This window comes from Lynx canadensis, chromosome C2 (assembly GCF_007474595.2).
Source record: "Lynx canadensis isolate LIC74 chromosome C2, mLynCan4.pri.v2, whole genome shotgun sequence".
Taxonomy (NCBI): Eukaryota; Metazoa; Chordata; class Mammalia; order Carnivora; family Felidae; genus Lynx; species Lynx canadensis.
Genome location: NC_044311.2, coordinates 43,295,565 through 43,309,563, shown reverse-complemented (window position 1 = coordinate 43,309,563; position 13,999 = coordinate 43,295,565).

Here is a 13,999-nt window from a genome sequence, read left to right as displayed (position 1 = left end):
GAGAGTCCCCCTTAAAATTTCTTGCAGAGCTGGTTTAGTGGTCACAAACTCCTTTAATTTTTGTTGTATGGGAAACTTTTTATCTCTCCTATTTTGAATGACAACCTTGCAGTATAAAGAATTCTTGGCTGCATATTTTTCTGATTCAGCACATTGAATATATCCTGCCATTCCCTTCTGACCTGCCAAGTTTGTGTGGATAGGTCTGCTGAAACCTGACCTGTCTTCCCTTGTAGGTTAGGGACTTTTTTTCCCTTGCTGCTTTCATGATGCTCTCCTTGCCTGAGTATTTTGTGAATTTGACTATGATATGCCTTGTTGATGGTCTGTTTTTGTTGAATATAATGGGGGTCGTGTGTGCTTCCTGGATTTTGACGTCTGTGTCTTTCCCCAAGTTAGGAAGGTTTTCTGCTATGATTTGCTCACATAACCCTTCTACCCCTGTTTCTCTCTCTTCATCTTCTGGGACCCCTATGATTCTGATGTTGTTCCTTTTTAATGAGTCACTGATTTCTCTAATTCTTAAATAGGGCTCTTTTGCCTTAATCTCCCTCTTTTTTTCTGCTTCATTATTCTCTAAGTTTGTCCTCTATATCACTAATTCTCTGTTCTGCTTCATCCATTCTTGCTGCCGCAGCATCCATCAGTGATTGCAGCTCAGTTATAGCATTTTTAATTTCATTCTGAATATTTTGTACTTCTTTTATCTCTGCAGAAAGGGATTCTAATCTATTTTTGACTCCAGCTAGTATTCTTATTATTGTAATTTTAAATTCTGGTTCAGACATCTTGCTTGTATCTGTGTTTGTAAAATCCCTGCTGTCATTTCTTCATGCTCTTTCTTTGGGTGAACTCCTTCATTTTGTTATTTTGAAGGGAGAAAAGGAATTAATGAGGTAGAAAAATTAAAATTAAAAAAATTAAAATTAAAAAATATTAAAATTAAAATACACACACACACACACAAAATCGAATAAGTGATGCTAGATCCTAGGTGTGTTTTGGTTTGGGTGTTGAAAGTGGTTTGACAGATTAGAGAAAAAAAGGTGGGGGCAGGAAATCGTTTGAGAATTTGAAAAAATGAATACACTGAAGTAGACTAAAATGAGATGATGGGAGTAAAATAGAATTTGAAAAAAAAATTACACAAAAGTAAAGAATATAGTAGAAAAATTAAAGAAAAATTATTTTTAATAAAAATTAAAAATAAAAATGAATTTTTTCTTTCTGTATTCAAGAAAAAGAAAAGAAATGGAAAAGAGAAAAGAGACAAAAAGAAGGAAATGGTTTGAAAATTTGAAAAAGTGAATACACTGTAGTAGACTAAAATAAAATGATGGAAGTAAAATAGAATAAGAAAAAATTTACATAAAAGCCAAACATATAGTAAAAAAAATAAAAATATTTTTAATAAAAATTGAAAATAAAAATGAAGTTTTTCTCTTTCTTCATTCAAGAAAAAGAAAAGAAATGAAAAAGAAAAAAGAAAAAGAAAGAAAAAAAGAAATTGTTTGAAATTTGAAAAAGGAATACACTGAAGTAGACTAAAATAAGATGATGGGAGTAAAATAAAATTTGAAAAAATTAACACAACAGTAAAAAATATGGTAAAAAAAATTAAATAAAAATATTTTTAATAAAAATTGAAAATAAAAATGAATTTTTTCTCTTTCTGTATTCAAGAAAAAGAAAAGAATTGAAACAGAGAAAAGAAAAAGAAAGAAAATTGAATAGATAGACCTGCTAACAGATTGAAATAGGACTGAAATTACTTTGTTTTCCCCTAGAAGTCAGACTATGAAGCGCTTTATAGTCCATAAACTAAGCGGGTGGTGAGACTTGTGTTCTTGAAGAGTGAGGTTGGCCCAGTTGGGTGGGGCTCAGTGTAACAGCTCGGTTCTCCACAAGATGGTGCTGCTAGCCTACTGGGGTGGAGTGTTGTGGCGCTCATAGGTGCATGTGCGTATGTGCATGCGTGGGAGCAGTGAAAATGGCATCACCCAGCTGCCCAGTCTCTAGTATTGGAACTCTGTTCCCCCCCATCAGCAATCGCGCACCTGTCCTGTGTCTTCAGCTTTTGTCCACTCCTCGCTTTTTCACTGTCTGTGACCAGGCCCCAGGCAGTACCTCTCTCCTGAGGTTTGTCTCAGATGTGGCTGTTTTCCCTGGCCCCTTACTTCTGAAGGACTGCGGCTTTGACCCTTTCTACCCCTCTGCGGGAGGGTCTCACCACCGAGCAATGGCTGAATGAGCAATGGCCGAATGTCGGCTGCACCCAGGAACGCTTGCTGGACCCTGGGTACCCCGAGACTGCGGCCAGATGCCAGCCTGCCCCACAAAAAGTTCGCAAGATAGTGTAGCAGTAGCGTTTCAGGGATTATGGAAAATCACAACACACATCTGGCACCAGGCTTCACCCTTGTTCCAGCACCAGCAAATGTGGCCAATTTCTGGGGTCTGCTGGGACCAGGTGGCTTCAACAGTCTCTACCAAATGTCCTTCCGGCAGTGGAACCACTTTTCCCCATGTGGCCTGAGAACCTCCCAGACCCACTCTGTTCCTGGGGATTCACCCTTTCCACCAGAGCACCACCAGTTATCGGGCTGTGGAGTTGCAGACTCTGCACTCCCCTTGTTTACAGTCTTACTGGAATTTAAACCCTCTCCTATCTCCTTTCTCCATTTTTAGTTTAGTCCCTGTGGCTGTTTCCAATTTTGCACTTTCTCTCCAGCTGCTTTTGGGGAGGGGTGCTTTTCTTGTATTCTCCCCCCTGCCCCTGTCTCCATCCTCCCTGCCTGCAAAAGCACCTCCCTTCCCGTGGCTTCTTGCTCCCCAAGTTCACCTCTCCATGCCACATACCTGCTGAATTCTGTGGTTCAGATTGTGCAGATTGTTGTGTTAATCCTCCAATCCTTTTTCTAGGTGTTCAGGATGGTTTAGTGTTGGTCTGGCTGTGTTTCATGGATGTGAGACACACAAAAAACTTCCATGCTGTTCCTCCATCTTGGCTCCTGCAAAATTAGGTGTTTTTCTGAGAAGGTTTATTCCATAAATGTGAAACTAAATTTGAAAGAGGTGTGGTGAAAAGTACCTGGATTTGAAGTCAGGTTTGAATCTCAGCTGTGTCACATAGATGTGACTTTAATTACAAATTCCTATAGAATTCTTGAGAAGAATACAAATAAACAGAATAAATAAGAAAGGACAAGTGGGATTTTTTTTTTCCAGAAAAATCTGTGGGAATTTAAAATATTTCTTAACTATTTGGTAACACAGGTTTCTTATCTGTGAAATAGAAATGATTATAGCACAGGGTTGGGTAGAGGATAAGCTGAAAAGCATCCATCGCTTGAACCTGAATATTATATTGACTATAATAATGCAACTATGGTAAATCCTGCCAGAAAGGCAGATGATTCATTTGGCCTCCTGTATTTTATGTGAATATGCCTATGTTTAAAAACATACTGTCATTTCAAAATAAATGATAAAGTTTCTCATTTATATTGCCATCCATTCTAAAAATATGTATTTGCAATCTCTCTGTGTTGTTACTTTTGTAGTTCTATATTCCAGGTAGATTTTTGGAAAACATAGTATCAACCAATTTTGTAAAATCTTAGGCCTATTGATTGAAATACATAGCTATTCTTGCTATTGGCAATTGCTTAGGATTTAAAAATTTTTTCCCATTGAAAAACGCGTATGAAAAATATGACTAACATGATACATCTCATTCTTCAAAGCCGATCAGGATGTTCTTTCTGGTTTCATTCATAAATAAGACTAATATGTGTGAGGAAGTAATCTTTTATTTGATCTATTTGACAATTTATTTATTTGACAATTTTCAGTATAAATAGCAATTTATTTTCTCACTCAGTGTTTGAACTTTGTTCTCTTTCTGGAAATTGTAACTAAAATTTACAAAAATGAAGTCTTTTACATATAATGTGTTTGACATTAATTAGCTTCGTTTCTTGGATACTGGTGTGAAGGACATAAATTCACTTTTGGACTCAGGAGACCACACTTAATAAATGGATGAATATTTAGGAAAAAAAACCCCAACACCATTGCATGTGAAATGCACCTAAGTAGGGGCCTATGATAAAAGACTGGAAAGCAGTCTTTCCTATGTAACAGATATACAGAATCAAGATTTAGAGAATGTCAAATGATCTGCTATTAATAACATTCTTCCCATTTGGTCACTTTAATGTCTTTATTATATATAAATACTAATCATATATATTTATGACCACATATGTAATCACCAAGAATGAACGACAATCATCTCTTAAAACTCAAATTATTAAATAGGAAAATTTTAATACCTGGTAGGACACCCTTATTATATATAGAAGATGCTTCACATCTGTTAGAGATGCTTAAAACAGTTCCATAAATAGATACTTCCACTTACTTCCTGTATATCACATTTTTTAAAAGTTTTTTCAACATTCCTAAAAGATTTATCTTACTCAATGGCCCTGTCCCTCAAAAGAACGCAGGTATGACACTTCTCAAGAATTCCAGTGTTATGGTAATTTGTAGAGAACAGCATATTACAATACAAATGGCTGGGGCCAAGTGATTCAATTAGATTAGATCACACAACAGCTCTGGGAATCATTGTGAAGCTAAAATAAAGATTTTGCCAGCCATGAGTCAAAAAAAAAAAAAAAAAAAGGAAGAAAAGATTGTCTTTTTTTTAAAGAGATTATGCCCTTCCAAATTCAGACAGTTTATGGCCAGTTTGAAAATTATGGAGGTGGTAGGTAGCAGTTATTTTTTTTTTAAGGTGATTATTTGGCAAAATAAGAGTTACCCTTAGCCCATCTATCCTTCCAATTGAAAAAAAAAAAACAACTAGTGTTTGAAATCTTGAAATCTAGAAGCCTGTTAAGCTCTGTTAAGAAGTTCAATTATACACACTAACCTTCCTAAGTGGGTGGCTACATTTGTGGCTCAGCAAAACAAAACACAACACTTTACATGGCCCTTAAAGATCACTTTCACTAGTCAAGAAATGTGTGAACCCAAAGTGTCTACTGTTTTTCTATAAAAACTGGTTGCTTTTTTAGGTTTGTCTATTGAAATGCTATCATGTTTTTGTTTTGTTGTTGTTGTTGTTGTTGTTGTTGTTGTTGTTGTTAGACCATTGTCTAGATGATATGTTGTCTGGAGACACACTTTACATTTAAAGACAGAAATAAATTGAAAGTAAAATAATGAAAAAAAGTTATATTATTTAAACAGTAACATTAAAAAAATATAGCATGGTTATATTAATATCAGGTGAAATATACTATAATACAAATATAACTGGAGATAAAGAAGGAACTTTCATCATAACAAAAGGTTTGATCCATCAGGAACATGTAGCATTTAGAAACATATATGCACCTCACAACAGAACCCCAAAATACTTGAAGCAAAACTGGCTGAATTGAAAGGAGACATAGATGATTCAACAATAAGAGTTGAGAGACTTCAGCACCTTACTTTCAATAATGGACAACATGACTAGGCAACAGATTGGGAAATATATGACTTGGACAACACTATAAACCAACTAGACCTAACATATTGAAAGACAGCAGACTACACATTCTTCTCAAGGGCACATGGGAAATTCTCCAGAATACGATATGCTAGGCCACAAAATTAGCCTCAATAAATTTTAGATGATTGAAATCATACTGAGTATATTTTATGATCATAATTGAATGAAGTTAGAAATTAATAACAGGGATATTTTGGACATTAACAGATATGTGAAAATTGACCAACATACTCCTAAGTAACCAATGGGTTAAGGGTAGGATAGAAAGGAAATTAGAAAATACTTTTACTTAAATGAGAAGGAAGACAGAACGTATTGAAACTTAAGAGATGAAATGAAAGAAGTTTTTGGAGAGAAATAGAGAGTTATAAACATTAATTAAAAAAGAAGAAAGATATAAAACAATCTAACTTTCTACCTTAAGACACTGGGAAAAGAGAAAACTAAATCTAATAGAGTAGAAGCAAAGGAATAATGAAGTACAAAAGTAATGAAATGGAGACTGGAAAAACAAAAAATAAAAGCAAAAGTTGATTCTTTGTAAAGATCAACAAAATGGACAAACTTTTAGCTGAACTGATGAGAGAAAAAAAAATAGAGAAGACTCAAATTACCAAAACCATGAATGAGAGTGGGAAACTTACTTTAAATTTTACAGTTACAAAATGATTATAATGGAATACTATAAAAAACTATATGATAACAAATTAGATAATTTAGTTGAAATGGACAAATTCCTAGAAAGATAGAATTACTGAAACTTACTCAAAAAAAAAATAGTACACCTGAGTAGACCTACAAGTAAAGAAATTGAATTGGCAATTTAAAACTTCCCCCAAAGAAAAACCCAGAATCAGATAACTTTATTTGTAAATTCTACCATATATTTAAAAAATAAGAATGATACCAATTTCTGACAAACTCTTCCAAAAATAAAAAAAAGGAGAGACCGTTTTCTAACTCATCCTATGATGCCAGGTTTACCCTACTACCAAACCAGACAAAGGAAATCCAAGATAAGAAAATGACAAACTGTTATCTTTTATGAATATAGAGACACAAAAATCTCCAGAAAAATACTAGCAAACAGAATCCAGAAACATATGAAAAGGATTGTATACTATGATCAAGTAGGACTTATTCAAGGAATGCACAGTTGGTTCATCTTATGAAATCAACAAGAGTAATACATTATATCAATAAAATATTTTATGGTTAATTGATTTTCAGCAATGATCTGAACACAATTCAGTGAAAGAAAGAATAATTATTTCAATAAATGGAGCTGGGACAACTGGACATCCACATGCAAAAGAATGATGTTGGATCCATCTTTACATCATACAAAAAAAACTAACGTGTGCACAACAACCTCTCTCTTAGAAGAAAATGTAGGAATATATTTTCATCATCTTGAGATAGGCAAAATGTTCTTAGATATGAAACCGAAATCATAAGCAATGAAAGAAAAAATAGATAAAAAATAGGACACCATCAAAATTAAAAATTTCTGTACTTCAAAGGATTTATCAAGTGCAAAGACAACCTATAGAATCAGAGAGAATACTGTATATATGATAAGATACTTGAATGTAGAATGTATAAAAAACTCTTGCAGCTAAATAATATAAATAATCTGATTTAAAATAAACAAAGGAATTGAATAGTCATTTCTCCAAAAATAGCCTGTGTAAGCACATTAAAAGATGCTTGACATTATTAGTCATCAAGGATATGTATATCAAAACTACAATGCATTGCAACTTTGCAACCACCAGGATAACTGTAATTTAAAAAAATGAGGACAGATTACTGGTTTCTAGTGTTAGGGATGTGGGGTTTCTAGGTGTTAGGGACGTGGGGAATGGGTGGGTGTGGTTACCAAGGGGGAACAGGAGGCTTCCTTGTGGTGATGGAATTGTTTTGTATTTTGACTGATTGTATCAATGTCAATATTCTGGGTATTCCCTTGCACTGTAGTTTTACAAGATATTACTGAGTGAGGGAAATGGGGTGAAAGATACATGGACTCTCTAAATTATTTCTTATAACTGCATATGAATATGCATTTATCTCAAAACAAAAGTTTAATTTAAAAAAGCATAAGGGACCTTTTCTTCATTGACAACTTGAGAGGCTGACATGACTTAGCAAAATAACACCCTTTAGTATTGGCTGCCTTGAATGTCAGAGACCCTACTTTTATCAAGTTGTGGCACAGTAGAAAATGGTAAGTAATTCTGAGATGACTCAGCTCCAGCTCCATCTGGCTGCCCCAAAGGCTGAGGATATAATAATATTGGGACACCTTGATCACACAGTTGGCACACCAGCTTGCTATAGTGCCCCAGTTAAGAAGCTGTATCCTGGAAAGCCTAAAATGTCTTTGAGAGGATTCCTAAATCCACCATCTGAGTATAGCACGTGTCAGGCACAAAAATTACTACAAAAGAGCAAATAAATATACTGTATTTATCATACTTGCTTCAACCAGTATTACTTGGCTGAGTAGATGACTTCATGTTGAATTGGGAGGAAAAATAACACAAATGTCAAACGCCATGATAAACATTTATTTATTAATCATTGTCAGCCTAGGAGTACTTCCTTCCTTAAACAAGGAATCAGAGGAAGGAATCTTTTGTATTTACTACCATAAATAGTTGAAAATGGTGCATCTTGAAAATGTTCCCTGTATTATTCAAATAACCAATATTGTCTTCATGACTGTTGTCACCCTGCTAATTCTAACAATCATTGCACTCTTCTAATTGTTATTATAAGCTCTAATTGCCCTGTTCTTTGATCTATCTTATGTTGTCCCTCAGGCACTACTTGTCACTTCATGATTTGTTTTGGGAATTGACTTGCATACTTAGATAGTCCAGTGATGGTCTAGTGGACAAAAAAAAAAAAAAAATGAAATTCTGTGCATGTGAGACAATGAACACATGATTCCTCACAAAGAATATCAGTTTTGAACAAATAATAGCTACCATATATAAATATGAATTCAATGGTGTAAATATTTCTTAAAAAGGACAACAGCACTGGTATCTGAAGAATCATAAAGAATGCTTTTTTATATCAAAAAATAAATATTACCTTTTTGTATAGATGTGAAAAGAATCCATTTATTTCTTAAATTTATGTCCCAGTTCCCTCAATATGATACTTTATAAATAATTTATCTTTGTAATGTATTATATATTAATATTTAATTTTCTTCTGGTTCTAATATTATCATATTCAGGCACCAGAAAAATATATGTGCACATATATTTTTATGGAACTTACCGAAATCTTCAGATGTGTACTTAAGTTTTATGTAGATACTTCTTATGTAATATGAAGGTTATTTGCACCTTCACCCATTTGCTACTAATTTTAATTGTCCCCAAGAACAGATTTACGGGTTCAATATCAATTATTTTTGAAATGTGCCTAAAATATTACCATTAAATCATACATCAGGGATTCTAAATTCCTCAAATAAATAATGTCCAAACACCCAAATATCAAGCCATTTCTTTGTGACTAGAAGAAAACAACTATTTAATCTGTAAGATATTTGAGAAACCACTTTTTAAAAATAATAAGAAAATGGACACACCTATATTTCTAACTGTCGAAGTCAATCATGACCATAACAGTTATGAAACTCCAAAAATGTTTTAAGATATGCTATGAAGCACAACTTTATTTCCTTCCTACTTAAAACATTTTAACTAAGTTTATTATAAAGGTTAACCAACTTGACAGGCCCAAATAACAGAAGTACAATAACACAAGCACTCCTTCAATTATCCCCCAAAACAAGGATAAAGCAATATAATCCTATCTCAAGATATTCCCAAATTTAACAGAGTGGTCATCTTTGAAAGCTAGTTTTCTTTTGAAGAGTTTATTTTCAGATAACTGAAAATGTTAAATGCTGCTGACCACTAAAAAGACATTTAATGAGCAATAAAATATAACAACAAAAATGTTAAAGCTTGTTCCTCTTTCTTAAATATGTATGGTATTTTAGTGAGCTTTTGATCTGTTGGCTGTATTCCCTCATCCTTGAAACTAGGATAAGGAAGGCCTAGATGCCTTGCAGTTTCTCAGGAAGTTCAAGTTGTTTTGCATGCTAGTTTTCTTGCTGTCCCAGGTCTCTAATCCATTAACATGAAAGTGCCTTGAGTCTTCACCAATCTTATGATTTTCTCTTAAATGTAAATAATAATAGTACTTATCTGATAATATTGCTCTGGAGATAAAATGAATTAATTCATATATATAGATATGAATATATATGATGTATTTATATATATATATATAGATATAAATATATATTTAATGTTTATTTATTTTTGAGAGATAGAGAGACAGAGCAGGAGCAGCAGTGGGGCAGAAAGAGAAGGAGACACAGAATCTGAAGCAGGTTCCAGGCTCTGAATGTCAGCACAGAGCCCGACTTGGGGCTTTAACTCACAAAGTGTGAGATCATGACCTGAGCCGAAGTTGGACGCTTAACCTACTGAGCCACCCAGGTGCCCCATGAGTTAATTTGCTTAAAATGCCTAGAACAGTCCTGAAACATGGTAAAACTCAAAAAAAGAAAGAAAGAGAAAGAAAGAAAGAAAGAAAGAAAGAAAGAAAGAAAGAAAGAAAGAAAAGAAAGAAAAGAAAGAAAAGAAAGAAAAGAAAGAAAAGAAAGAAAAGAAAAGAAAAGAAAAAAAAAGAAGTTAGTTGCTCTGATTATTATTGCTCCTGCTAAACTTGAAAATTAAAGGATACACATGTAATTAAGAGTATTTGCCTAAAAGCACATATTCTAAAATATTACTCAGGCAAAAATTTATTAAGTGGCTTCTATCTCATCTTGATTCTAATCTCAAAATAGATTACTATTTTTATACTATTTGCTTTAATTTTGGTTTCCAGGAAAGACTTTGAATCAGAACAATCTGTTTTGAATCTTGTCACTTCTATTTACTAGTTACATGACCCTAGTAAAGTTAATCTTTCTAAGCTTCCCTTCATTTGGCTGTAAAGTAAGGATAATTCTCTCGGGGTTTTGGTAAAAATCAAAGAACATAATATGTATAAATACCTAACATATAACTTGGCCCACAATAGTACTCAATAACTGTTCTTTTCCACTCCTATTTTATAGTTTTCAAAGTTATGATCTGAAAATAATGATTATGATGCGTAAAGCCAATTTTAGCTCAATGCAACAGGCTAATTTAAATCTATTCTCCATTGCTTAAACCAAGGAAAATTCTATAGTTAAGAATCAACTACTCTGATTTTTCTATTGGCTCAGAGAGAATTAAGCATGAAATTATAAAAATAAGGAAGAGCTGTTACCTTTTTACTAAATTTCTTCTCTAATACATACATGATAAACTTGTCCTAATCCTTTTCAGATAATTTGGCAATAAAAAACTGGTCTCGCCATTTCCCTATGTAACCCTTTGGATGGTCTTTACCTAGGTCAGGGAAACATTATATATAAAATATCAACAAACATTTAGATTTGTCCAGGTAATAATTCTTAAATTTGTTTAACTCCTTTTTTTATGTTATCAAGCAAATGAATACATATGTGACTATGACTGAGAAATGTAGAAAAATGTAGTGACATAAAAATGATCACTCATAATCTCACACTCAAAAAGAACCATTATCTAACATTTTTTTCATTCTTTTTATTTTTCTTCCTTTTTTTTTGCAGAAAATCCAATTCATTTTTTAAAGCTTATTTATTTTGAGAGAGAGAGAGACAGTGTACCTGTGTGTGCCGGGGAGGGGCAGAGAAGGAGAGAAAGAATCCCAAGCAGACTCTGCACTGTCAGCAGAGTGCCCCCCAAGGGGATCCATCTCATGAACCATGAGATGATGACATGAGCCAAAATCAAGAGTCAGACACTTAACTGAGCCACCCTGGTGCCCATTTTTAAATATTTCATAAACTTATTTTACATTGGAAAGACACTGGAAAACTTCACAAAGGCGAAGCTTTTGGGAGTGAGCCAGTACGAGTAGCATGGGCTTTTCAAGGAGGGATGGGGGTCGGCTCCTCAGAACCATCTCAGGCAGCAGAGCCACCTGGAGTCCTCAGTGTGCTGGACAGGGAGGAAATGAAATTACATGAAGGAGCCCATCACTTTCTTGGGTTGAATTCTTCTGGGTACAAGGGAAGATCACATGTGGTCAAAGTTAGCCTTGAACATTTCTTCATTTACAGCGAGGTCTCACTAACAGGGGCAGGACTGAGCAGAGTAAACCCTTGTTTTCCATCTTCTTTCTCACACCAATGTCAGGTACTCACTCTTTGAGGGAGAAAAGCAGGAAAACCTCTGAACTATGCAACTTTAAATCATTCTCACACTTTTATTCTTCCTCCCTCTTTTGTGTAGACCATAGAGTTGAATCCTGAGAAGTTAAATGTTCATAAAAAATACTTTTATTACTTTGCACTTATTTTTCTTATAGCTTTAAACATATCCAGTATATGTAAGGGAGCTTACATTTAGAATGAAGCCAGACTGAATGGTTATATTACTCATGTAATATACTTATATATGTAATAAAATTATGTATTGTATTAATATATTATGTATAATTACTTGATTATATATGATCATATATCAATTCAGGAAACTTCTCCTCCAACCTTCCATTGGTGGACCATTTGGAAAAAAATACTCAAGTTTCCTCTATTTGTTGGGCCTCTTCTATCATAAGGACTTCCAGAGTTACCATTAGTTTAGGAGATGTTGCTGGATCATCTAAACAATGAGCCTTTCAACACTCAGCACAAGTAGGGAGTCCAATAGGGAGGGCATAAAACATCCTGGGAATTATAAAAGCACAAGTGGCCTTGAATTCATACAAATTCTACAGTACTAATATGGATCCTGAAAGAGTTAGAGGCCTTCTTCAGGTACTGCAGGATGACCTGAAATTCTTCCCATAGCACCCTTCTCCCGCTTTTCTAGTATGTAAGAGACTTGGTGGACCAGAGAGAGGTGTTCTGAATATCATGTTCTGAGAGGTTTTCTGAGTACCATTTGCCTGGATGGCTTAGAAAGAAATATCTCCATTAAATCTAGAAACACTGTGCAATAAAACTCAGGGTAGGAGAGGAGCATAACAAGGCTAGAGGTTTATTTTATGTGGAATAAGATCAAGATCATCAGTAATTTTTAAAAAAAAAGACAAGTTTAATTTGAGACTAAAGATGCTCTTTGGAGGAAATCGATCCCCCCGGTGACAAGCTGTGTTTGATTTCAGATATTTTTATAAGAAAATTAGCCCTAGTGTGAGTGAAAGCACCCACCATATATCTCCTCCCGTGTTCCCTAGCTCACTCTTCTCCTGTGAGAGAAATAGAGAACTACAGACATCTGGAAAACACCTCAGGTGGAAACATATTTGTAAGACCCACGTCAGCACTGGAGGATGGATGTTCTCTGTGCTGTGGGAAAGGGTGGTTCATCAGGAGATGGAAAGGGCTAGGAAGGGCTTCAGGGGTAGAATTTTGGAGAGGGAGGAAATAAAGAAATTATGGAACCAGGGAGAACACTTGGGCTAAGCAAGCAGGCCATGATTCTTCCGGATATCAAAGGAGTTTATTGGCTAAACTAGGGAGGTGTTCTTCCCTCCATCAAACTCTACATTCTTGCTAGAATATTTTAGTTAAGAATAGCTTAAATCTCCCTTGGGTCTAGGGTGTTATGATGTAGATAAGGAGCTGTAAAGCAGAGTTAGGGACAGAGAAAGAGTTTTTTGTCCTGGTACCAGTAAGTTTCTTATTTGGAGCAAAAGCAGATTCCTGTTTGTATGTGCGTGTGTCTGTATGTGAACTCTTCTTTGGAGAATAGCCAGTTGTAATTCCTTTTGAGCAAACTCTTAGCTCTTTTAAGATACACCCGAGACAGTTCAGTAATAAGCCTAAGATTCAAAATGCTTTTTGTTCCATTAGATGATGATTTCAAGCTGCACTGGTGCTTTCTAATGGACCCATTTTGAGTTCTGATCAAGTTTGGTTTTTAATATTGGTGCAAACAGAATCATCAAAGCAGCTGCCTCCATAGAGTGGGATGGGATATAGAGGGTTTGTTGAAAGTCTAGTTGGACCTTTGCTTATATTTATTTCAAGATTTTGATAAACAAATTCCAAGATGGATATCATCTTTTCACACCTAAGAGAACACTTTGATGCACTTGTAAATATTAACATATTCTAGCATATGTAATATGGCATATGTAATAAATATAATTGAATAGTGACTCTTGATAATATAGCTTGGAAGCCTCAGTATAATACAACCCAAATTTGGTACTTTTTTTTTTTTTTTTTTTTTTTTTTACTATACACCGGCCCCATTGGTTATTTGGACTGGTAAAATGGAGGCAAAGGGGTAAATACTCATG